A 27,183-nucleotide genomic window follows, 5' to 3' on the forward strand; every position below is an offset into this window, starting at 1 on the left:
TGTTCGGCACACCGGCTTTGTGAGCTATGTGTTGCACGTGTTTTGTTTTGGGGTAGCAGTTGCTTGGGTGTCTGCTTTGGAGGTCTCTGCTGCTTAGGCAGATTTTTATTTAGAGCCTCTGAGTATGTTTTTGTGTGTTTATGTGTTTGGTTTGCTGTCGTGGTAGGTCTCTGTGAGACTGGAATTGTAGTGAGTGTGGTTTCTTTCTCCTCCTGACTGGTTTCGCCAGTACTGAGTTGAGAGAGCTTTGCCTCCAGTATGGCTATATGGTTGCATCTCTCACATGTGTTGGAATTTGTTGGGAGGAGGAGAGGGTTGTCTGTGTACATGAGGCAGTTGTACCATTGCCTCAAGATTCTCAGATTTGTCCCTGCAGTGTGTAGCTCCAAGGGAGTTGAATATCCTGAGGTGGAGCATGTCCAGTAATACTGGTTTGGGTATAGCTGTAAACAACAGGCACACATCATATCTGAGTAGGTGGTAAACGACTGAGTAGAGCTGGAGTTACTGCATCTGAACTATACAGGACATCTGCGTGAGTCCCTAGATATGCTTGGTGAGGACTATCCATGGCCAGTACAGTTGCTGCAGGTGTCAGGTAAGGTACACCCCAAATGTGGCATTGTATCCAAGCATGGATGTCATGAGTATAGAGGCACAATTACCTCACTCGATCTAGATGTGAAACCATATGGGATAAGGTGGCACACATAGCAGGTGTGTCCAACCACTTTGGCAATGTGAATGTTAAAGGCAACAGTATGAACAAGTGATGTCCCCAAACCCCTAACAACTCCTACCGTATGTAATGGAGTACTACCTATGTGGTAATGTGTGGGCATGTTGTTACTCCCAAAGGGGATGACTATGCTACTAATGGCATTTAGCTGTAGACCATGGCTCAGGCACCAGTCATTCATCTTTGTCAGACCCTGATTTAGTATTCATGGGGCAGCTGGAGAGTTGATAATGGCACCCAGTTTGCAGTCAAGTGCAAACATGATCAGCCATATTCCCCCTGTGATAGCCTGTATGTAAGACAAATATATACTGAACAAGAGAGATCCCAGGACCAAACTGTGTGTGATGTCATGTGTAACTGGTGTATAGTCAGACATGGCACCTGCAATCCTCACCATGTGGGTGCTATCCCTGACCTAGTTATCAATCCGTTGTGTGAGATATGTGTCCAAATTGACGCTGGTGAGCCTATGCATAATTGCCCAGTGGGTTATTGTGTTGAATGGTTTTGCAAGGTTCAGGTAGGCTGTGTGGATAGCCGTCCCTATGTCGACGGACCTGTTAGCCATTTAAAGAATACCTACAGGTTCAAGAGGCAAGATCTGGCCACAACAATGCTGAAATGAGTAGGACACAGTGTCTGTAGGTTCCCGATGTCTATGTGTAGGAGTCCTATGACAATATGCTCCATAGCTTTGCAGAACATGCCACATAGGCTTATAGGGCAATATTGCCCATTGTGGCACCAACTCTGTGGAGCAGGACCACTGTCGCAGTGCGCCATTCCTTGGGTACATATCCTGTGGTAACTCCGATATTGAACAGTGATGTAATGTGAGGGTTGCATTTGTTATGATGCTCGTGTATGATGCAGGCTGGGACACCATCTGGTCACATTGATACTGTGATGTACACTGTGGGGAGGGCAGCACTCACCTGTTACTGTGTGATGTCAGGGAGGTTATAATCTGTTGGGATGGGTAGTTGCTCCTTAGGGGGGATGGGTGGGAGACATCTGCACTGAACCTGTTTGCCAGGATGTAGGCAATGCTAGTGGGTTCAGGGTAGGTTTAGTCAGTATGCAGTAACTCACAGCATATCAGTGAGTGTCCACCCAGGTTCCTGACATAATTGAAGAAGGTCGTGTGATGGTCCTACATGTCAGGTGCAATTGTCTGGTAGAAGCGGCCCTTAGAAAAGTCCATGAGTGATTGTAGCTGTCTGCTAGTACAGATCATAGATGCCTTCTCTGTCTGGGATTGTGCTCTATCATGTAGTAGCATCCTCTTGAAGTTGTACAGCTTATTAATGGCTGGGGTCTACCAGACAGGTCCCCTGCCATTGTAGTAGTGGGTCTTGTTGTTATTTGGGAGAGCACAATCCATGCAGTCCACTAGGTGTCCATATAATGTGTATGTAAAGGATGCAGTACTGTGAGCCGTATATGCCACTGTCTCAGGATCTCTGAAGGATACCACCTTGCTTCGGTGAAGTGAGATGTTGGCTCATGAGAAGTTCACCAAGATTACCCAGGATGGGTGTGTGGAGGGTATATGTATGTCCTGTGAGATACATGTATGTTCTGACCTTACCAATGAGGGGTATATCGCTGGTGTGGAACATAGAGTCTCCATGTTGGTGATGAGCAGGTCCAATATGTATTCCCCCTTGTGGCTGTGCTGACTGGTTGTGCCAAAGCATATGAGTCCACAAACTGTAGTGACTGTTGGGTGAGGTTGTCGGGGCTTGAGTAGTATCCCCAGTCAATATGTGTGTATATGAAGTCACACAATATAATGGTGTCTGTGGAGACCTGCATATTCTTCATAGTTCCCACAAAAGCCGAGTGTGGTTCCTGAGTTTGGGAGTGTGTTCTGTAACAGGCAACAAATTGAAAGGCAGTATTGCACAATGGTAGTTGTCTATGTATGGTCTGTGAGGCTTTGTGCAGTGCTACTAACCTGGAGGTGTGTGTATCTGTGATGTATATGGATACTCCCCCTAGTTGTGTTGTCTGTTCCAAGTCTTGTTGTCAAACAGCATGGTATGGAACATAACCTGGTAGTGCTGGTGTGCATAAGCGAGCCTGAACCAGGTGTCTGTCAGTGCACAGATATTGCTCACCTCCATACTGAGGAGAGTCCTGAGTGGCCACAATATGAGGTTAACACAACTGCTGTTGAGCAGCATTACCCTTAGTTTCATTTAACCTGTAATGTCTATGGAGGTGGGTTTGTCTTCTGAGCCCTGCGTAAAAAAGGCACTCTGGTGGTAGCAAGAGCCTTATCCAGCATACCAAAGTCCAAGGGTGACAGATGCAAGCTGTCCATAGTGAAGCTACGTGGCATGTTGAGCATGTCACCATACGCTGACAGACACTGTATCCCCTATGAATGAAACAATTTTGTTAGCCAACTGTTAAATGTGATATGTGTGTCCGTATACTGTGACATCATAATTGGTGGGTGTAAGATGCTAGACAAGGTCAGGGTCATACTGGCCTGGGCTACATGATCAGAGTGTACCTCCATGTACTATGTCATGTGGTCCAGGGAGTAACGTCTAAAGTGACACACACCAGCATGGACAATGATGGTGCCAGTCTTGTACTTGCTTTGGAGTGACCTGACTGCCTGTGTTATGTGGCAGATCCTGGCACCCAACAGACAGCCCAAAGTGACTATTCCCTTGTCAGGGCTGGTGAGTGGTACGTCAGTGTGTCTGAACATAAGTGCCACCTATTACAAGTGTATTAGGTGTGTTGTTTAGCCCAAAGGGCAGTGACTGTGTGGCACACAGACATTGTGAACTTAGTGATATGTGGGTATTGTAGTGGGGTAGGTGTGTGTGTGTCTGCTTTGGAGGCCTCTGCTGCTTAGGTAGAGTATATTTACAGCATCCGAGTATGTCAATGTGTGCTAATGTGGTTTGAGTGCTGTTGCTAGAGGATATGTGAGACTGATATGTGGTGTGTGTGGTTACCTTCACCACCTGATAAACTGTGCCAGTCATGGGTCGAGAGACTTCAGCTCCCTGTATGTCTATATAGGTGCATCTCACACATATATCTGAGTTTGTCGGGAGGAGAGGGTTGTCTGTGTACATGAGGCAGATGTGACATTGTGTCAATATCACAATATCCACCAGCTGGACTGAAGAGTACACACAAAACCGACCCCTGGACATGCCAGGATATTATCATGACATACTCTGTAGTCTGATCACAAAGGATCAGTAGGGTGTTAAGCGTGTAAAAGAGTATAACAGGGATTAGTGCTCATGTTCGTTAGTGTGTTGTAAAGAGGAGCTGAGAAGAAATCCAGACTGAATCATGGCACCTCCTTCAGCTATGTCATAAATATCAATGTACACACATATATGTCCTGAGTCAGGGCCAAATGTACCTGAGTGTCAATGCCGACATCATGACAGACAGGCCCATATGTACATACCCATACCCCACTGACACTAGTCCACATCATCATACCAGGAGATATCACATGTAGAATGGATGAGCAGCTACCCCACTGCCAAAAGCATGGCAGCAGGTGGAATACATTGATTCCCAATATGTGTCATGCACAAACTACAGAATAAACAGATCATGCACCTGAACAGTTAGCTGAAAGGAGTGCTCTTTTTGGAGACTGGGAAAACACACTAGAAGATGTACATTCCTCTTTGGAAAGACTGATAATGTCACCATCCTAGAAATACAGCAGGAGAAGGGAAACCAGCCAGTAAAACAAATAGCGCACCGTGCTAATGCGTTTTTCTCTAGTATCATAACATAGGTAGGTAGGGGTTTGAATCCTGCAAACGCTGACTGTGTAGGTGTCACTGTTGGTCAACACGGTGTGGGTTTTGCTTTTACTACGGTATGGCATAGTATGATGACAACAGTAAGTGCATTGCAGACATCAGGTATCTGCGTAGCAAATATATATGTGTACATGTCCCCTCAATCAGTACATAGGTGTGAAGCCCGCATACTACATGAATACATTTGTTTCCATTGACAGGTTGTGCCACTGCTACTCAGATTGTAGGTCACATATGTATGTATGTGACATGGCCATCCACTGTCGTGTTCTGTGACCAAGGTCATCTGTGGCACACACACCCATGACAGTTACTGAAGAGTAGTGTGAGTGAGTGTATATGGCTGGGGTATATGTCAGAGATGGTCATACACAACAAAGTCTGCCAAGAATGGACAGTCTTTATAGGTGTATGACTGCCTTGTGGATATGCATTCAGGCCTCTAATGTCTGTGATACACCTTGGGACTCCACAATACCTATGGATATGTGGATACGAAGGGACACATGACATAGCATGGGTCTGTATGTACACAATGGTACCCGACATACATGTTGAGGGCTACCACCGGTGTGGTACTGATGGGATACTATGTATAGTACATGAGGATGTCTATGCCATAGTCAGCTTACTGCTATACAGCATGTATCACACAACAGGTATCTGTCTGTATGATACCCTTGTGTAGGATATGCGTCCCATCCATAGAATGCATTGTAGGCCATTTCATGCATTCCCAGATTTGGATGGACACCTCCCTAGTGTGTCTGCATGTACCTAAGGGGGCTATATGACACACAGGTGTGGTCACAGTAATGGGTGGCGGTCATCACCACTGGTTAGTGTTATAGTGTAGCACCGGAAGGATCCAATTGATACTGGGTTCCCCACTACTGTGTGTCAATTGTCAGGACATCATCCAATGATTGCTTATAGTCATGCTGTTGAGGTTGTGTACACTACCAGACTGCAAATAATTGACTGATATTAATGGTATCACCTGCAGCATAGTGTCAACCCATGTCATACACACATCTACCAATGTTAGTACATAACTGTAGTAGAATGCATACTGGCCATTGAAAGATGCAATGGGATGCTAATAATGTGTACAACAGGGTATGCCACACGTCCCATGTGTCCACTATGCATGTGCATCCAGACAGTGCGCACCCACCATGTTCACAGATGTACACTTGCTAATCTGTACTGCACACATCACACACGTACTGTCCACTCGCTAACACATGCTGGCAACACATCACACATCAGCCAAGTGGCACAAGGGTGGATAATACATACTCAGACCTAACAGTGGTGTAAACAATGCTACATTGACAAACAGAGCTTTGATGCATAATGTCTGCTCAGATATACCTACAAGGATGTAGTTAGACTTCCTTATTGACAACTCGCTATTATTGCTACACTGCTATAGTGTCACCCTGTGCATTAGCAGCATGTTAGCCTGTCCCTCCGTCGATAATGCAGATGACAGGAGGTGGCACAGGTATCATCATATGCACAGGGTGTTTTGTTGTTTGCCAGAGCCTGACATTGACCCATCCAATCAACATGTCTGTGTGTGTGTGTGTGTGTGTGTGTGTGTGTGTGTGTGTGTGTGTGTGTGTGTGTGTGTGTGTGGGACAACAGTACAGTATGGGCCAATGTTGATGTAATATGTGTGTGTGTATGTGTGAGCCCTAGTTGTTTGCTTAATGTGTGTGTGTCTGCATGCACACAGCTCCACCATGTAGCTGCCATATACGGTGGTTTGTGGGACAGCCACAGACTGTACCTGCTTGGCTGTACAGATCACTGTCTCCGGCCATGGACACAGTACCTGTGCCTGGCAGGGGTGCTACGGATGGTATTGGGTACCAACCCTGACTGGGTAGTGTCATCAGAGGCAGAGGTATGATGACTGGACCCATGTCCCTGCTGGGACTGGCCAGAGCCATGTGCACATGGTCTACTGGGACGGACAATGGACAGGCCAGCCCCAGCATTGCTGGGGCTGGTACTGCCACTATGGGAGCAGCTGTGAGCTGTGGGCCGTCCGTGACCACTGCCAGCTCTTGCTGTTGCTGGCATGCATCCACGTCGATGTCGCAACCATCCCGCATGGTCCTGGCTTGAGGAAGACATGTTGTGGAGGGCGGCTATTGTCTCCCCCCAACGTCTATCAATGACCTAGGTGTATGTCCGGATGGCACTGGCAAGGTCACGGATGCTGTCATTGATAGCGGTGTTATGTGCCCTCTGCACCCTAAGTCCCTGCCTGGTGTACCGTTCCATACGTGCCCGATCCTGCATTACAGCCCGGAACATAATGGTCATCGTAAGACCCGTGAGGGCATGCCTGCCAGGGGCAATACCTCCAGTGATGCTCCCCCGAGAACCCCTGGACCTCTGCCTATGTGGTACTGTTGCGGGTCTATGGCTATGGCTGCTGTGAGGGGATGCACGTGCCATGGGTACCACACTCTCCTGTTCAATGCCAACTATATGCTGTCCCTCCCCTATGGCCATTGGTGGTGAGGGATGTAATGGCAGTATGAGTGTGCGCATAGATGGGGTTGAACGCTGCGTACTGTCGATTGGTGGACCAATGACAGACCCTGTCAAATCTCCCAGGGCCAAAATACATGTTTCATCATCACCACTATCTGTGGCAGTGGCTTCAGGTCGCCTGCTGCTTTCACCAAGCCCTACCTCAGCACCTGTGAGAGGAAGACAGGAAACACACGTTATGGTCTGCACATGCACACATGCACACATGAACACATGAACACATGCACGCATGCACACAGGAACACATGCACACAGGAACACAGGAACACATGAACACATGCACACAGAAACACATGCACACTCCTCACTACAGCAGATACACACACACAACAGAAATCTAAATCATACTCAATACTGGTTGAAGGTGGGTGACAGTATCACAAGGCAAACAGTCACGCACACGTGTCAGCATGCAGAATAAGTGTTGCTCAAGTCCATGCAGTGTGAGTGTAGACAGCCATAGTTGATGACAGTGTACATGGCTGTGGTGCATGTGTGTACATGTTCAGTGATTGCCTACACCCTGGAACACAATGTGTACAAGGACACGACATTTCTGTGCAAGTATTATAAGCTCTGCAATGTCCTGTGTACCATCACACACAGGCATACATACCAAGGCTGCGTGTGTTATCTGTGTGTCACATGGATTTCCATGTCTGCAGTGTCTGTAGCAGATAATTGTGGACACAGGTGTTGCACATGCATGCTATGTACACACACGGGATGGGTGGTGCATGTATACGTGATGGGATACCAATCCTGGACATGGCCATTGTAACAGTATGGGGTGTAGTACCATTAGCCATCATCATCATGCATCATGTGGTCACTGAAGGTCACTAAAGTATGCTAGACCACTGCCTAGCAAGCTGCACCTGAACTGCAGTGTTGTGGCTAAGTTCACAATTACACAGCCACATTGCACAAGGGTGTGTGAGGTGTCCAATAGGGAGCATTGCCTAACATGACTGTGTTATGTGTTGAGGAGTGTTGCACAGCCCCATGCTAGGCTCCTACCCCTCAGGTATGGTATGTGTGGTGTGTGGATGACATGTGAGATACTGAAGTGTGACCTGCCAGCGGGTGTCCATTTACACTATGTGTAGCATGTTGAGGTGTACTGCATATGACAAACATGTCATGTTGTGTACATGTGTGTCAACTATGCCTATCCAATGTGCAGTACAGTGTTGCCACATTTGTGTCTGATGCTCTGTGCATTGCATGTGAATGACGCAGCTACTGGCATTACTGAGATGTTTCACGTCTCACAGCAAACATGCACAGCATGCATTATGCATAGGTGTGTGATGTGTACATGGCCTACACCTCACCTATGACATGCACAGTTCAATACCAAGTTTAAAGTGTTAACACATTCACCATCATGTAACATCTGCCCTGCTGTCACACCAGAGGGACCTGCAAGAATATGACACAGTTTGTTAGTGGCCGCACCTGTGGCATTGCTACTGTGAGTGTGCTAAACTACAGTAGAACAACAGGCATAGGTTTACAGATACTATTCAAATTATCAGTATTGCACACAATAGGCAGCACAACTGCTAAACACAGTACACATCTCACACATGCATAATCTAATGATACAGGTAACAGCAGTCTACAGCTAGGGCATGTTACCTGCACGCTCCATGTCACTATGCTGGGTGGCTCCGGCCTCCATGATGACACATGTGTGATGTTGTTGCTGTAGGCCAGGGGCCACCACACTTAGCAGCAGTTCCTCCACTTTGGTGAGGGGGGGATGTATGGCCACCCCACCACCTGTGGTAAGCTGTTGTCTGTGGATATCAGACGCACGCCACCGGACATGTCTGATTAAATCACTGCAGGGATGGAGTACCTGCTCATATGTCCGGTTATGCATGCCTATGTCATTTACCTGACGAACAAGTTCTTGCCACAGTGCAGTACGCTCCTGCTGGTGCTGGCTGGCCCTTGAAAACAGCAGGGTATAGTGCTGTACCAGGCTGTGGTGGATTTCCTGTTCCTCTGCAGCTGTGTAGCAGGGGTTCCTGTGATGAGCCATTAGCCTGGAAGACAAGTAAACGATATGTGTGAGCAAGTCATGTGGCACACTTAACATTATACAGTACAGATATCAGTTAACTGCCATATATAGCATCTGTTCACCTGTCAGAGGATACACACATTCAATACCACATATCAATGCTCAGCCCACAACTGGCTGACAGTGCCTGCCACACTCCATATGACACACCAGTATACACCAGTACTCAGCTCACTGTTTGGGATCCAATGCACAGCCTTGCCAGGGGGCTACATATCAAGCTGATGCATGCAGCTATATGTCATCCATTGCAATGAATGTGAAGTACAGTTACAGTATAACCAGTAACCCACCATAGTCGTTGATGCCATACCCCTACCTAACATATGTGCACAGTTGTTAATATAGCTGGCATACTGCTGTAACAGAGTATACATGTTGCTAGGTACACATGCAAACCCTGCATCACATATGTGATTGCAGACATGGTACAGGCATCATTGCACACACATCAGACATTCATACCATACACAAATGTATGCTAACACAGATGAGCATTTGCTATGTACCTTACAGTACTGTGTGCCCCTACTTACAGATACCTATGCCTAAGGAATTTAATCTGTGCAGACTACAGGAAACACCCAAGACAGTGTTACCAGGGAATGTGAACATACACCATACTGTGCTGTTTATGCCTACAGATTCAGGTGGTACAACAGTTCTAATGTCGGATGGAGTCACCAGCAGTACCACTTACTGAGCACACATGTATTGCATCAGCCTATGATGGGACACCACAGTCGTACACAAGGACCTATGTCACAACATATACCATCCTACTATGTCTGCATCCCAATAACTGACACATCTTTCTCTGGCCTCACACGTAGGACACAAACGACCATGATGGAAACAACCTCACTCCTAGCTATCACACCATCACAGACCTTGCACACATTCACTGTCACACTCATTCCACCTCACATAGCTGGTATTGCACTGTGTAAATGTCTGTGTGCATTGTGTCATAAGTAGGTAATACGCTATTGTCCCTGGGGCCTACAGCAGCCTAGCCATATGCTACCCTGGCCTGTGACACACATGTAATTAGATTCCATGTCCTCCTGTCAACCGGATACACAGAGGTGATTCCCAGGGCGTGTTACCTATCCCCCAGACAATCATCAGGGGTATGTCTGACATCTGCTACTGAGGCGCCTTGTTTGTTCATGCTGGGTGGTTTACTCCAGAGTATGGCATATTTGCCAATAGGAGCCTATCCCTCCAGCATGTGCTGTTTAGTGATGTTGCGTGCACTAGGGACCTAGGCTGTGTAGCCCGGTGGGATTGCGAGGTGTTGACATGGTGGTTGTCTGACTGCTATGGGTGTGGCATGCCTCTGTATGTTTGGCAGAGGTAACCTCTGGGTGGCTGGTATACAACGCACTGTAGCTGTGGTTATGTGAGTCAGTCTGCATAGGGTATGTGTATCAGGGCAGTATTACCCTTTGTGAGGTATGTCTGTGGACTTTCCACTTGCTGTAGTTGTCATGTGAGGTACATACCACATGGGGCATTGTGATGAGTACAGGGGAACACTGACCTATATTTCCATACATTACACATCGTTTGTGATTACACGTACCACGCAGACAAATTACAAGACTAGTGTGGCACTATGAATATCAAAGGGGAGGCTACTGTCCACCTGTGTCCCATGTTCCCTTCTGACACCTTCAGTGTTAGTCAGGCAACCACCTATCTGGTAGTTAGTGGGTAAAGTGTTTTGGAATGGGGTATGGCACTGCAGTATCAACACTGGTGTTCAGTCCATGCCTTGGTCACCAGGCACCTGTTGCAATACGTCTGACCTTGTGTCTCCCTCTCTCACTATATATATATATATATATATATATATATATATATATATAAATATTTATATACATATACATTTATATATCACTCTATATATACATATCTATATATATCTATATATGTATATATATATATACACACACATATCTATATATATCCATAGATATCCATATATATCTGTATATATCTATATATCTCTATATATATCTATATATGTATATATCTATATATCTATATATGTATATATCTATATATCTACATATCTATATATCAATATATATCTATATATGTATATATGAATATATCTATATATATACATATATATATATATATATATATATATATACATATCAAATATATATATATGTATATATATATATATATATATATATATATATATATATATATATATATATATATATATATATATATATATATACACATACATATGTATATATATATATATATATATATATATATATATATGCACACACATACTTGTAAACAGCTACTGCTTTACATATACATGCACATATATGCAGATATACTGGCCACCTTTCATGGTGGGAATATCAATTATGGAACAGTTGTGAGACATACAATTATGTAATAATATTGCACAGTGTTGTGCAGAATGCATTTTGCTATCCTCAGGCCGTATAGCCATAGCAGACCTCACTGGCTGTAACTCAGTCCCACAGCATTTAACCACCACATGAGAGATACCCGCACTGCTTGGTGTTTTCAATGCCACACACTACAACCTACATAGATGTGTGCACATTGCAACCTTCAAATACATATATATGTCCAGCCTTCACTAACAGTTGCAGTATGTCCCTTGCCCTATGCACATCTGCATATACATATAGATACGGACTGCTACCACATAAGGAGTGTTCACAGAATGTAGAGTACCCTTCAGACACATCATTCGGATGCCAGCAAATACATCTGTGTTACATACCTTACCTTTGTATGTCTCACCTCAGTCTGTTGTACCTGTTGATGTTGTTTTATTTTTATTTATTTAGGTCGGTGTCCTCCACTGCCTCTGTTTGTTTTAATTTTTGTTTTGGTTGGTCGGTGTCTCCAACTGCCTCTGTTTTTTTTTTTTGGTTTGGTCTCTCCAACTGTTTGTCTGTCTGTCTCTCTCGCTTGCTCTCTCTCTCCAATTGCTGCAATGATATTATTGCATGTGTGGACAGCAATTACAAGCTGATTTTGTAGGTATCTGCACATGTGCATGTGATGGCCTCTGCACCAATTGGTGCCCACCATTTAGTAATTGCATGCAGCCTGCTGTGTGGTAATTGCAGTTCTCACTGTGATTTCAGGACACTGCTATAAAATGATAGGTTAGGTAGGCATAGGCCTTTCAGTTTTGCAAGGTGGGGACCATGCTTGTTTGCTGTGGACACTGTTGTGTCAGTCAGAAGGTTGGTATATGTCTCATATCTGAAGCTGGGTTGTAGCCAGTGAAATGCATGTTGTACTAAAACCTGACTGTTGCTTCTTCAAGTACACTCTTCTCAGTGTGTAAGTTTACTCACACCTCCTAATGCTAACACTGGATACATGGGAGTATGTACTTTCTTTTGGAATTAGGGAATTAACTGGCATACAACAGTAGTTATTGCAATGTATTCCTATGGCTTTCCTATTTTCCCTTTACATCCAGTCCTTGTAATGCATATCATATTTCTTCATTGCAATGTATTCCTATGGCTTTCCTATTTTCCTTTTACATGCACTCCTTGTAATGCATGTTATATTTCTTTCAGCACCATGTTATTGTATATATGCTGTGGCTTAGTGGTACATCATGCAGACTGGTGAGTCCAAGGTGTGGGGTTTGAGACTGACAAGGGTATTTTATTTTGCTGCTGAGCAATACAAGGGCCTTGTCGTACAGAGTGACAAGGCACTTTGAAGCAGTTGTAAGCGGGTTTGTGTGGGTTTGCGTGATGCTTAGCGATGCTTAGCTACGCTTAGCTCAGCTTATTGTATTTTAGCAATACTAAGCTAAGCTTAGCTTAGCTCATTTTATGTTAGCAATAGTAAGCTAAGCTTGGCGGAGCTTATCATATCTTAGCAATGCTAAGCTAGGCGCACACATGCGCACACTGGTGCAAACCCGCTTACTACTGTTTACAAGTGCTCACTCCCACTAACCCCCGCACCCGTCTTTGACAGAAAAGTAAATGGGGAGATAGGAATGTGGTGATAAAGGGTGCTCAAAGAGGGGAAGACAGTAGGGAAAATAGCTTGGGATGTACACGATGGGTGTGGAGAAGTTCCATAGCTGCCCATTTCTTTACCAGCAACAGCTGTACATATGCAATACATTAGGTGGGATATTTGAAACCTTCCACCCCTGAGAGAGTGGTGAGGACATCTAAGTATGTTGTACTACCAATTATGAATATCAGGCACATGCACTGTTTGTGAACAGCTATACTGTCATTAGTACGTTACTCACATCTGAACAGTTTGTGGTTTGTGTTGGCATTAGCACAGTCTGCTCAGGATGACTGGACATATTTCTGTACTGTGTATGCCTACCTACACCCTTGGTTGTGCCTGACTACATGGGTATATAGTACCTTTGGGTAGGGGTGCAGAACTGCAGTGTGCATTACTTATTATCGTGTGATGTTTATCTTGCTGAACATGCAGAGTTGCTGTGTACCTCTAAGTCTATGAAGGCTTGTAGTCTGTCTGAGTAGCTCCCACCTATGGACATATCCAGACGGTAGACAGAGGTCAGCCTAGTATTCTTTGACTGTGCACCACAGCAGTCTTTTCAGCACCTGAACAATGGCATTGTCACAAGTGGTTGCTAGCAGTACATGGCTACATCTTTTGCTATTTCTGTGTTGTACTTCTACATAAGGGCATGCTTGTGGAATTCATGCTACAGCTATTTGCAAAGTGTGTAACAGCAGACAAGCTGATATGCCTGTGTGTTTCTGACTCTTCCAGGCCTCAGATACTCTCACGTATATATTTGAACAGCCTCAGGGAAAGGTACATATAACTGGGATACACCTGTGATATAGTTCTGACATTTTTCAGTTCAGACTTTGGGTGGTTCAGAGCATTTCTATTACTACACCTTTTCTGACGTGCAAGCGGTGTCTACTCTCACTTATTGACATTTGTTATGAAGTGAGATTCATCACCTTTCTGCCTACTGTTAGTACATTTCACAGGGAGTCAGAGGGGCGCAGCTAACGTTTGTTTACTAATCAGGGTCATCACTGTAGAGCAGTCACTGTTGGGAGGTCTAGCCTGTGACCTATGCTAATATGCCAGTATGACACATGTGGTGGGTAAACACAATTGACAGGGACGGATGTTTGGATATCGCAAGCCCATGAGCCCACAGATGGCAACAGTGGAACTGAGATCCTCACCCATGGGCAGTTACTACTGTGCCTTCACAGCCCAGGCCAAGGCTGTGCTGGGGGCTGGATAGGAGGGGCAGGCACACCCATGAGTTGCGCCACTCTCGCCTCAAGCTGGCATAGGGGATCAGTCACGGAACACCTGATCTCACTAAGCACCACAGACTGGACCCTTTGGAGGGTGAGTGGAGGCTCTCCTCCGGCCACGCTTGCAGAGGGGGGGGGTGAGCCCCATCCCCTGCAGCACTTCCACCTGAAGGTGGCACAGGGCCACCGGAGGAGGAGGTCCTGGGCTGGGCACTGGTGCCAGGTGCAATCGCCAGCTGAGGTGGGAGAGGTGGGTCCGCTGGGACCCGCCTTCCCAGTTGTCCTATGTTTAGCAGTATTTAATGGCATTTTGGGTTAGTAACAAACAACACCATTCCAAATTAGTTGTAACAGCATGCATTAGTATTCCCATTAACCAAACACACATGAATTCCAAACATTGAACAGCAAGCATAACACATGCATATTTAGAACAACAGTGGACATTCCAACAGCATGCAGGGTTGATTGGTGGCAACAGGCCATCAGGTTTGGATATGTGAACAGGGCACATGCATCAACGTACATGCAGATATATATAAACCAACAGGACAAATGTCCATAGGAATTAATTGTGAATACACATACCCAGTTTGGTGTGGAATGGCATAATTTGTGAACATAACATAGGGTGGTAAAATATTACATTAACAACTTAAAATACCTATACGTATACTGTACATTCCTACTAGATGCAGATATATATCCCCTACATGTATTAGTACAGTTCCCTGTATGTAACCTTAGAAATGTTGGTGATGGAGATGTTACTGCTACATTAATATACATTTCATTTGTATTCATATATGTTTATATCTGGCTGTGTTCAGGTAAAGTATCCTGCTACATTTGAGCAGTTACATACAGTTCTAGCAATACACTGACATTTGTGGGATCACAAGCACAAGCTGCTCATGTACCGGATTAACATGTACATACTATACATAAAATAGTTGAGGACTATAAATATTCTTCTGAGATACTGGCATTCCCGTCAGCCAGTTTATATGGGCCTAGACAACTGTGGATGTTCAGCATTTCATACAACCATACTATCTCCATAATGCAAGGGTACAACAACATATCCAAAATGTGGGACAGACACAGTCCAGGTATTGTACTTTATTAAAAGCATTTCACTCTTTGGTTGTGGCTGTCTCATTCATTTCATTATGTAGTGCATGCAGTATACCTTTATTCCAGACTTCTTACACTTTTATTGGTAGCTTCAAACTCTTTCTCACACTCTCTCACTTATTTTATATTTACATTTCAGGATGGTACTTAATTCCAGGCTTTATTAACATTTATTACTGGGTTACAGCAATCCTTTCCAGCTGACTCACTTATTTCATATGACAGTATGTACAAGGATGTATTCAAGATTTGTCTGTCCTTTATTGATGGATTAGAACACTCATTTTCAGGCTGAAGCAGTTATCTGATATTACAATACAGGTGGAAACTCTATTTGAGACTTGTTTACTCTTTATTAATGGATTACAATACTGTTTTTCAGGCTGCATCACTTATCTGATCTTAGAATACTAAGAGAAGCTTTATTCTAGGCTTATTTGACCTTTATTACTGGGCTACAACACTGAACTCTTTTACAGGCTGTCTCACTTATATTCTATAATAATACCAGCTGAATAATTACTAACCTGCCTGGTGGCGCAGCCTTAACAGCCTATCAGCATAGGCTTGCCGATTCACGGAACGAACACCTGCAGCTGTAATATAAATGAAGGGATATTGGAACATACCTATCCATACTATAGGCTAGGATAGCATTTCTTACATACTTAATTACATAGATATTTACTCAGTAGTGGGGCATTGGGCATATGACGGGCCTCCTGGATCCATCGGTTCAGTTGGTCCTCCTTTCGACGCTTCAGGTCCGCATGGTGGTGACGGACCTGCTCACCAGTCCTGGGAATGCCTGTGGTACTGGTAAGATCATGTGCCAACTGGTTCCACGCCTCTGCCTTGTATGCACCCCATTGAACCTGGCCCTGCATGAGTCGGCCTTCATGTTGGTGGACTAGGAGCCAAACCATATATTTAGACTCCTCAATGCCCCACCTTTGCACTCTAAAGTGATTACCCTCTCTGACGCCTGCCATCCTGACTGCAAGTGGGTACCACAATCAGTTATGGTGAGTATTCCCACCTATGGGGCTTAAATATGCCGCATTTCCCACACTTTTTTGTGATTGGCCATTTTTGAGAATTCTAAGCTGACTGCAGACCTGCTTAGTAATGGTTAATCTACCATTTCTATGTATATGTATGCTAATAGTGGCTGTTTCACCTAAGCTGTCATGGCTTAGTGGTTCTGTGCTTTGATTATGATGCACAGGGTCCTGGCTTCAAACCTTGTTACTCTTTTATTTTAATACTGTCTGGACAGGCTAGGGTCAAACCTTGTTACTCTTTTATTTTAATACTGTCTGGACAGGCTAGGGGGTGTGGCTGCATTTAAGCAACCTAGCTCTACGTTGCTCCCCTGTGCCCTACGGTGCCCTGGTTGGCGCGGCGCGCATGTCCGCGTAAACACATTGCACTGGGAAAAGCGTTTTTAAATGTTGGGCAACTCTATTGCGCTGGGTAAAGTGCTATTATACTATGGGCAACTCTGTTTAGTTGGGGGAAGTGCTATTAAACTATGGGCAACTCTGTTTAGCTGGATAAAGCGCTATTAAACTATGGGCACCTCTGTTTAGATGGGTATAGCGCTATTAAACTATGGGCACCTGTGTTTAGCTGTGTAAAACATTGCTTAATGGCAGGCTATTATATCTCTGGGTCTTTTAAAAATATATATTTTGTTCGCTGATACATTGGCCATGTCACTGCTTTTAATAAAATTTGAATCATATTTGTCTGGTATTATTTCAAATACTGATTTAAAACATAAATAAGAAGGGGAGTGGTGGGATTTGAACCGTGAACGCCTTCTCTTTGTGCATACATTTTACCATTATGCTATTGCTATTTGAATTAAGTTGCATAAGTAGTTCTTATATGCTCTTCAATGCCACAATTGCTAACTGTGGTTAAGCAATGGGCACACCCGCGCAAACAAGCGCAAATACGGGCAGCTGTATCGTGGATTTAAAAAAAAAATTTAATTTTTTCCGTTTTATAACTCTGATGGGGGTTTACAGTATCAGGGTGTGTGGTGTTGGGTGCAAGTACATTTGAGCGGACTCGCTCTTGTCTGTTGACATTATGCTTTTTAAAACATTGCAGGGGCGTGGACTTTTAGACTGCTCGGCAGTCGGACACGCCCCCTGCTTGCCTACTCAGTCCGTGTAAGAGTTATGGATGAGTCAGCATGCCCTCATGAATATTCATGGCACGCTGATGTCATACCGTTCAACTGCAGCCTCCGAGTAAGACATATTAAGTCTTACACCGAGGTTTCGTGAATCCAGCCCTAGGTTTCCTAAAAAAGCCAACTTTCTCACTTTTACTTTCATGAAAAAAGCACTTTAGGTTTAGCTTTGTAGTATAGTCTCTTAAGGCACTCATCACAGTTCTAACCAAGTCCACCCTCTTAGAGGGTACAAAAGTGAAACCTTTGCTAAGAACTTTAATATGTTGAATATTTAAGTGAAAAATTAGACAAACTGACAATTTTAAAAGAATCAGAAACAGTACCTTGTTTTAATGCATCACTCACTTCCTCATAAAGTGTTTCATCCCCTTGTTCCATGAACAATTCTTCTTGTTCCAATTCGACTGTTGTAAATAACTTTTCCCTTTTGGATTTCGATAGTGAACAGGCGGAGCTTGCACTGCTACCTGTGCCCATGTTTTGTTTCCCGTTCCTCCATCCTGATACACTGCTACCCTCTGAAAATCCAGGTGAGACTGCCAGCTCCTTTTTTTGTTTCAGAAAAAAAATGTATTTCTTTTGTACATTATGATTGACTTCTCTCTCACTAGGAGCTTCCACAACTCTTCCTAAATTTGACGTTAGTCTCTTAGCAGTCCTTTCCTTTCCTTCCTCTTTCCTTTGCTGCACTGAATTAGCAGTGTTCACATCACATATATTTTCGGTTCCACCATCAGCCAGATCGGTGCCATGCCAAAATACCAAATTACTTCCGTTTTCATAATCCGTTTTGTCCCTTAAGAATTTCTTCGTCTTCTTCTTCCTTAGCTGTTCATTTTCCAAAAATATCTTCTCTGGGATTTTTGCCATTTTTACTTCAAAATTATTTGTTGAAGTAACATTTTTTTAATTATTACAAGAGGCTGTGACAACATTCATTAAATCTACCAAACTCTTTCTATGTTCTTCCAACAGCAATTTTACATACTGCAATCCAGTCACTTCATTTAAAGCTTTCCACACCTCCTGCAGTTCATTGGAAAGTTTATCAGTTATCACCAGTTGGCACTTTTGTTATTCATAAGCCCCTAGGGATTCTCTTTACTAAACAACAAACATCCAGAAATAAACTATCCTGTTGCAGTTTTCCTAATTTTAACAAGTCTTTTTCTGATTTCGTAAATTCTGCTGTCAAGTCAGGCTGTCTCATTTCCGGCTGCAGTCTCTCAGTCACAAATGGGTTTTCCGGACCTTTTAGGAAAACCCTAAGAAAACTATCAACACCATCATTAGGAGCACAAACCTTCTCTTTCAGACTTCCTTTTGGTATTGCTCCCAGTGCCATTCCAACAGCGACAGATGAGACAGGCATGGCTGCAGCTTCAGCGTCTGATAATAAGCTTCTATTGGCTTGTGAAAGTACTCGCTCTACTTGGCAATTTCCATTATCTAATAACACGTCCACCAGAGTAACATGCATGTAAACTTTTCTAAATGCTTAACTGTACTTAATACACAGCATACCTTCACTACAAGACACATTAACAGAGAGAGCAGGACGAAACAAGAATGTTAGATGTACACCACCCAAAACAGTAGAGAGAAGTATGCTAGATGGAAATTCCAATGTGTACTAATTCTCATAGCAGTATAATGCAGAGAGAAAAAAGTACATCTGTATAATAAACACAATAGTATTGCATACCCTGCATAACAATGTAGTGCTATTGTTATCAGAAGATGCAGGTACAGAGGCTCAGGACACAACCACAACGCTAACACAATGCAATATATAAATTATCTGCAAAATGCTGCAAAATGATTAGTTCATACAGATAGTGCAAAACACTACTGAAGAATTAATGTGTACCTGCCTGCATGAATTATAGTCCCAGTAATTTGTGCACAGTGCTGCAGAATGACGAATTCCAGCCCGTGGGCAAAAGTGCAAAGCTCACCACCCAAAAACATATAATTACTACAACATACCTTTTAACGATAAATAGTACTTCAGTAGTGGACACAGCATCTGCACAAAAACAAATAATGTATACCTCAGACAAATGTTGAGACCCACTAATCCAAAATTACTAGTCTTACTAGAACATATAATTTGGTAAATAAAGCAGTAGCTGGAAATAATGCTTGACAGATGTGCTGCATTCTAAATAGATGAACTGAGGATAGAGGTAGCAGGAATGGATAGTGTAATAGTGCACTTCCAGTAGCCAGGATTAAAAGGAGAGAACTGTAAGAGTTTAAAACAGGAAAAGAATAGACAAGAATAAAATATGATAGGGGAGAATGGACATGGACAATGTTGAAGACTTTGATGTTCCCATTCATAAAAGTAGTACAAGAATATCTCCAGAGAAGGAAGGGAAGGAAAGAAAGAGAAGAGAAGGAATGGAAAATGGAGAAGAGGCATGCAGTACTAGACCAGATAATCAGTTTATTTAAGCAAAGAACAACCCAATTTAAAAGCTTAATACAATTTTATTTAGAGCATAAATGTGTAGGCAGTGAGTCAAATGTGGGTACACAACTCATAGAGTAAAAAACAAGTTTTAATAAGAAATTAGAAAGGCAGTTTGTTCCATTCTGATGAGTGTGTTACTCAATATTCAAATTTCAACCATAATCTGCTCTTCTAAATCTGTTACTGTATTACAGTATCTTATCCAAGAAGCATTTACCTCTACGGAACACTGGATGTCCCAGAATCACCTCGCCCTCAACCCCAATAAAACAAAACTCTTATTATTTACCCCTACAAAATCCAGCCCTGTTGACAAGTCTCTCTTTACAGTTTGTTCCCATAACAACACTATCATTGAAGTTGTCCCTAACACCAAATTACTAGATGTCATTATTGATGGCAAACTAACCTTTGACCTTCACATCCACAGCAACATCAAGAAAATGCATCAGAAGCTAGGTACCCTTTACAGACACAACTCTTTCCTTAGCCTCTCTGTTAAAAGGCCTTGGCCTCATCCTTTCTGCTTCCAACTCTTCTATATGGGGCCCCCATCTTTACCAACCTACAATCCTCATTAAAAAATAAACTAGACTCTTGCTACCACAAAGTCGCTAAATTTGTTACAAATGCAAAATTCTCTACCCATCACTGTTCCCCTCTACATCAGTTACATTGGCTTGAATCCCCCCACCAACTTATTTATCTACAGTTAACTACAGCCCACAAGATTATCTACCAACCTGAAACCTGCCTTCCCTCTCATCCATTTTGACTATTTATCACTCCAATCATCACATCAGTTCTGAAAACAAAATGTTATTGTCTGTTGAAAAACCCAAACTCTTAGCTGGCCAAATGCTGTATTCTCATGCTGTCTCCAAGTTATGGAATAATCTTCCTTCTTCACTCAGGGCAATCAGTAACCCTGCTTCCTTTAAAAAGTCCCACAAATTATACTTATCTCACTGGCTATGCTCCTGTACCCCAACAACTAACTCCAACACCTGACTTTCTACTCTAGAGCCTCTACCCTTACTAGCCTTCTACAATATTCCCTCCTCTTCTCTGGACCACTCTGACTCCCAGCTGCCACCTGGATTGTACCCTTCCTCCTACAGCCTTTCTGTCATCTCCTCTCTACCCTCAACTCCACTAAGAACTCTACAAATATATTCATACTCATGTGTTACTCTAGAATACATGGCATCTTTACCCAGCTGTAAACTTTGTTTGTGTTTCTGTTATTACTTGCTCAAAATACGTCATTCTATGTATCAATATGTTTCACTCCTGCATGTAATAAGGGATCACTTGCATGTAATTAACAAATGATAGTTCAGCTGAAAATGTAATATGCATTAATATTTTTGATAGTTCTGCTTAAAATCTCCTTTGTAAAATACTTTTTAACTTTTGCATGTAATTAATGTGCAGCTTTTCTCCCCAGGCCTCCACTGAAAACGGGGTCTTCCTAGGCCCAGTGGACTTTCCCAGTTAACAAATGAAATAAATAAATAAATAAATAAATAAATAATCTGCCTGGTGTCTAAGAAAATGGAGAAAGTTCTTTCTTAAAATAGTTCCTTTCTTCCAGGACTTGTTTACAATATGGCATGCTAGGTAAAGTAATAGGCTGTGAATAAACTGCTTCTTAAAAAGTTGAAATGGAGACTTAACTTCCATTAACATATTCCACTAGTACTTCAGTTAGGACTGTCAAATCATTCAACCAGAATAAAGTTCTCACATCACCTCTGAAAACAAGATGACTGTTACTAGCAGGCTTTGCCTACTCAGTAGGAAGAAACTACAGATAGCTTCGAATATTTCTACAGATTTTAACATTCTGGATATGTTAACTATATTAGGAGAAGAGGAATAAGTTTTGAATTTAAAAGGTAATATCTCAGTGTTTTCAATGGCAATGCAATGGCTCTTATAAAAGCTTTTATCTCTGTTACAGATCAAAAACATTGTATGAAACAACAATAACTTGTCTTTCCAATTTCTTTAAAGAGCACAGCATATAGAGATAAAAGTAGAGATGATTGCATCTCTAGGGTAGATGTAATTTTGCACAACCAGCATTTTCATCTGCTGAGAGTTTACTCACTAGAGTGAAGGTGCATATTATTTTCCCACTGTTTACTGATGGACGACTTACACATCTAGTAATACTGAGATTTGTGAGCACTGCTAAAATGCATGTGGTGAATACTAAATGAGATAACCATCTGGAGAGATTAATGACAGAGCAGAAACCATTACTGCCTAACATACACACATAGACTCATATTTCTCATATTTTTAAAAATGCTGGGCCTCATAACCTATGACAGTACCATGTACTCCAATTCAGCTGTGATGATACAGCACCTTCTGACAACTATTCAAATAGATATATAATTTATCCACTCACTTTTATTTCTAAATAGGAAATTTCTCGTGCACTGCAATACGCTTCCTTATTGTTTGCATTAACAGGGTCAGATGCCAACAGTGACTTTATGCACAAGAATGTAAACTTTAAGGGAGCAGTATGGGAGTTAATAAAGTAGTTGGAAACAGGTGAAATGCATAGTCAGCCCATGTTTTATCTTTTGCCATTTATTAAATTAAAGAAGCAAAGCACAATTTGGAAATATTAAGTAAGTTTGGCACATTAACAACATGTTTACTGTAGGTTTTATTTAAGACATTCATCTTTAATTTGCAAAACACAGCAGTAGACATTAAATGCTTACATTAGAAAGACACTTCCGCATTGTTATATATTTATCCAGGAAAGAGATAATTATGAGAAATTATTTTGTTTTATTAATTGCAGACCATAAAGAGTTGTCCATCATAACTCTCAACTTCTTAGACCAATAAATCTGGACAAAGCCAAAATTAATAGGGGGACAAAGGTCCAAAAATAGGAAACATTTTTAAATATTGCTCTTATTAACTTAGAAATTTGACAGAGCAACAGGTTTTGCATTAGCCTACATTTTCTGAAGGATATGAAGTCTGAAACTCAAATGTTTGTCATTATTTGGTGACTTCAATCTTTAATGATTTGTGAGAAAACCACAAAATTTATGAGGAACTGACCAAAAATATGAGGCAAAAATCTGGACAGCTGAGAGGTATATTTACCATCCTCTAATTTTGCATTCTCCAAGAATTGAAAAAATACCTCTCATCAATCATGACAAAGTTGTCGATTGTCAGTAGCTGTATAAAGCTGACAGAAGTAGAAGAATTTTGTATTCACAGCTTAAAGCTGTCCATGCTTGGCTGTGTAGCTGAATTGAACCTCCCATGTCCCACAGCTACTGATATACTGCAATCAACAGAAGTGAACTCAGACATTAAACAAATTCAGTATGAGTGACATATAGGATGTGAAAGTAGGTAGTAGCAATCAGCAGGGAAAGGGGTTACTGACAGGTGTAATTAATGAGTTGTGATAATCTTTTAGAATATATACATGTATTAGTCTGTAAATGTACACAGCATGGTTTTTACAACATATGAATACACAATCAAGTTTGAAGAATGTGCACAATGATAAATTAATATGCAATCAGGTTTGCAGAACTAAGATAATGATTCATGACTACAAGCTCATCTGATGACCTAGTTAAATTCAGGATAGGGCAAAGTCTAATTTAATCATGTACTGTTTATTGTACATTACCAATCAAAAATGTCCTGTCAGCTTGAGTTTCTTAGAGGCAATTCCATCAATGATAGCATCTCAGTATATCAAAGAAAAAGGTACATCTAATCATTTCATTTAATGGGAGTGAGATAAGTTCCATAAGCGTAATTCAGGCCATGTTATTTATTACCAGTTAATTTACTTTATAATTAAATGCATTTAGTTTTATACCATACTTTTAAATACTAATCAGTCAGTATACTGTCTCTTTATAACAGATGCATTGTTTTCTTCTTTGTCTTTTTGTAGCTGTTATTTGCTAAGTTATCATCCTGAAAGGATGTACAACCAGAGGCTTATACTCTCTGTAGAATTTAAAAACAGCTTTTGGCGACAGCTTTATAGTCTTTGGAACTTCATAAGAACCAGTAGAAATAAATAGATCTCTTCAGAGGTTGTCTCTTCCTTTATTTTTTAAGTGAATGTTTGGTCCTGTGAACTATGAACTATTACACAGTGTTATACATGCAACAATGCACTTCACCATCAAAGAGTTGAGTTATGCATACCCTAATTTCCATTTGGACAACCTATGATAAATTAAGTATCTATTACCATCCTCTGATACTCCGTTGACTGGTTGTCCTGGAAATCATCCAAATGCACAATTGTTCTGCAACTCCCCCAAAACACAAAACTGACATTTTTTCGCCATCAGTGCAGCTATCAGTGCTGCACAAACACTATTCTAAGGCTCTCATTTGTGCTATCATCATGAATGACATCATCTCTGGTCCCACTTCCCAGCATGACATACTCTATATACACTGATGTCACAGTTCTGTGATGCCATCACAGGTTAACTGAAGCTTTATCCTTCTCCCTCATAGTGAACTAGGCACCCCATGTGACTGACTAGAAATAACCTCCTTCTCCTCACCAGAAATACTTACTCCATGTGTCTTGGATCTACCTCTAACTTAGAATCTCTTTGCCAACCATCACTGTCTTTTTCCAAGCATTTTATTATGCAATGTCCTTCACAGACTCTTAAGTCACAGTGGATCAAATATGATCTTTCATATAGCATATATCTAGTATACATAAGTGGTAAAGGTCAAAATGAGTCTCATTTATAAGGCATCCCTATGCCCCAATGATATTTTGCCTACAGCCCACTAGCTTGTTTTAGTATCCCTTCAACACTGGTAACTCAATGCAACTGAATATATCTGTAGTAGTTTCCAGCTTTATCCAGTACTCAATGAACAGGGTTTTAAACAACTAATTGACCGCAGATGGTAAAGCACTGTAGTGGATTCTCCACTGCTCAGTGGTTATTGTGTTATCTTTTCCATCAATTCTGGATAACATTTTCATCTGAAAGGATAAAGAATCCCTGATTAGGTGGTTCATAATGAATTGGATGCCCAGTCATGATGTGAGCTTAGTAATGCTAACTAGTCACCAGTGAACTTTCAAACTGATTGCAATCTGGCTTTTGAATAATTCCTAAACATGTCCTTACCATTGCAGATAGGTAGTGCTTTTACAAAAAGAAGAGAGTAGGCATAAAATCTGACCCTTGAAATTCTAGAGACTATGTTTTTGTACATAGAAACGTTGCATGAAAGAAATATAACAGTTCCTCTCTCCAGGTTGACTACAGTTTTTGCCGATGCTAAGAAATCATGGAAAAGGTTAAGCAATAACTCCAAAGATCAGTTCCTCGAACACAAGACTCCCTGCTAGAAAATTGTCGATCATTCTGTAAAGAAAGAAAGAACCTCAAAGGCAGGAGAAAGCTCTGCAACAGTTAACTTTGTTCTAAAACTGGCTAAGCTATCAAAGACCCTTGCAGTCTACAATGCAAAGCAGTTTTGTTTAGGACTGTCTCTTTCCCTTCAGTTACCTAAATAACCAGCTGAAAGTATTATTGGTCTCTTACCATCTTTGAGTTTCACAAAATCTCTTTCTCTGTCCAAAATTTACCTCTGGCTTATACAAATACATTGCTTTGGTCAGGCAGGTTTAGATAACCTTTATCCTAAGTTTACTCTGCCTCCTAACACCTTCATTGCTGTCTCTGTCAGACACATAATAAACACCTCCTGCCTCCCCTCCACCTTCTCAGAACTAGGACAGATAGTGAATATTGTTCCCATTTCTAACAATGGCAAGCAGAACAAACATGATTTATTTAGGCGTACCACCCTACTGTCTCCCTTACCAAAGTTCCTGGATAAAGCAGCATCTGTATAAAGTCTCACACTGAGACATTTACCAATTAACATTGTTTTAAGAATGGTCATACTGCTGCTACTGCTTTATACTTACTTACTTACAGCCTCTTCAAGCAGTGGGCACAAGGCATCTCATGTGCTGTATTTAAGGACATTTCTAAGGTCTTTAATTCTGTTAGTCACAATCTCTTATCAAATGAATGAGTATCTCTGGAACATACAGATACTTTAGGGCAACAACTGACTAAGGACATTCAAAACTTCAGCCTGTGAATTCTAGGGTACCTCAAAGTTCTTTTCTTGTTTGGTTCTTCATTATGCTTTATATAAGCATCTCAGCATTATGCAGGCAAATAAGTTCAGACACCTATATGCTGATAATATTGACACCTGAATCTCTCTGTAATCTTTATTTTACCTTCTTTATATATTGCATTAAGTAAGCCACATTCTGCCTTGTTTATATGTTACATTATGTGGATAACTGATTGCAATTCTGTATTTAGGATTCCTATTATATAATCGAAAACACAATCCTTCGAATGCGTCTTGATCGAACTTGAAAGCACGAAACAGCAAATAGCGAAACAGCATATAAGCAATTTCTTTCCCTGGGAAATACATCGCTTGGCCACCTCCGTTACTTTGCCGTTTTCGTCACTGTAGTGCGATCTCAGAGTTGGTGTATTTAAGTAGGGGGGTGGGGAGCACAGCCCCCACATTAGAGGGTGTGGGGGTGAAGCCCCCCCACACACTTTATGTAATGGTTTGAAGTTTTTATAGAGATATATATATATATATATATATATATATATATATATATATATATTTTTTTTTGTGGAACAGTGATTTTTTTTCCCTAGGAAAAAAAATCACTGTTCCAAGTGTTCAGGATTGTAAGCTTTCGCTTACATGG

This window comes from Protopterus annectens, chromosome 2.part0 (assembly GCF_019279795.1).
Source record: "Protopterus annectens isolate FY-2018-M chromosome 2.part0, PAN1.0, whole genome shotgun sequence".
Lineage (NCBI taxonomy): Eukaryota > Metazoa > Chordata > Ceratodontiformes > Protopteridae > Protopterus > Protopterus annectens.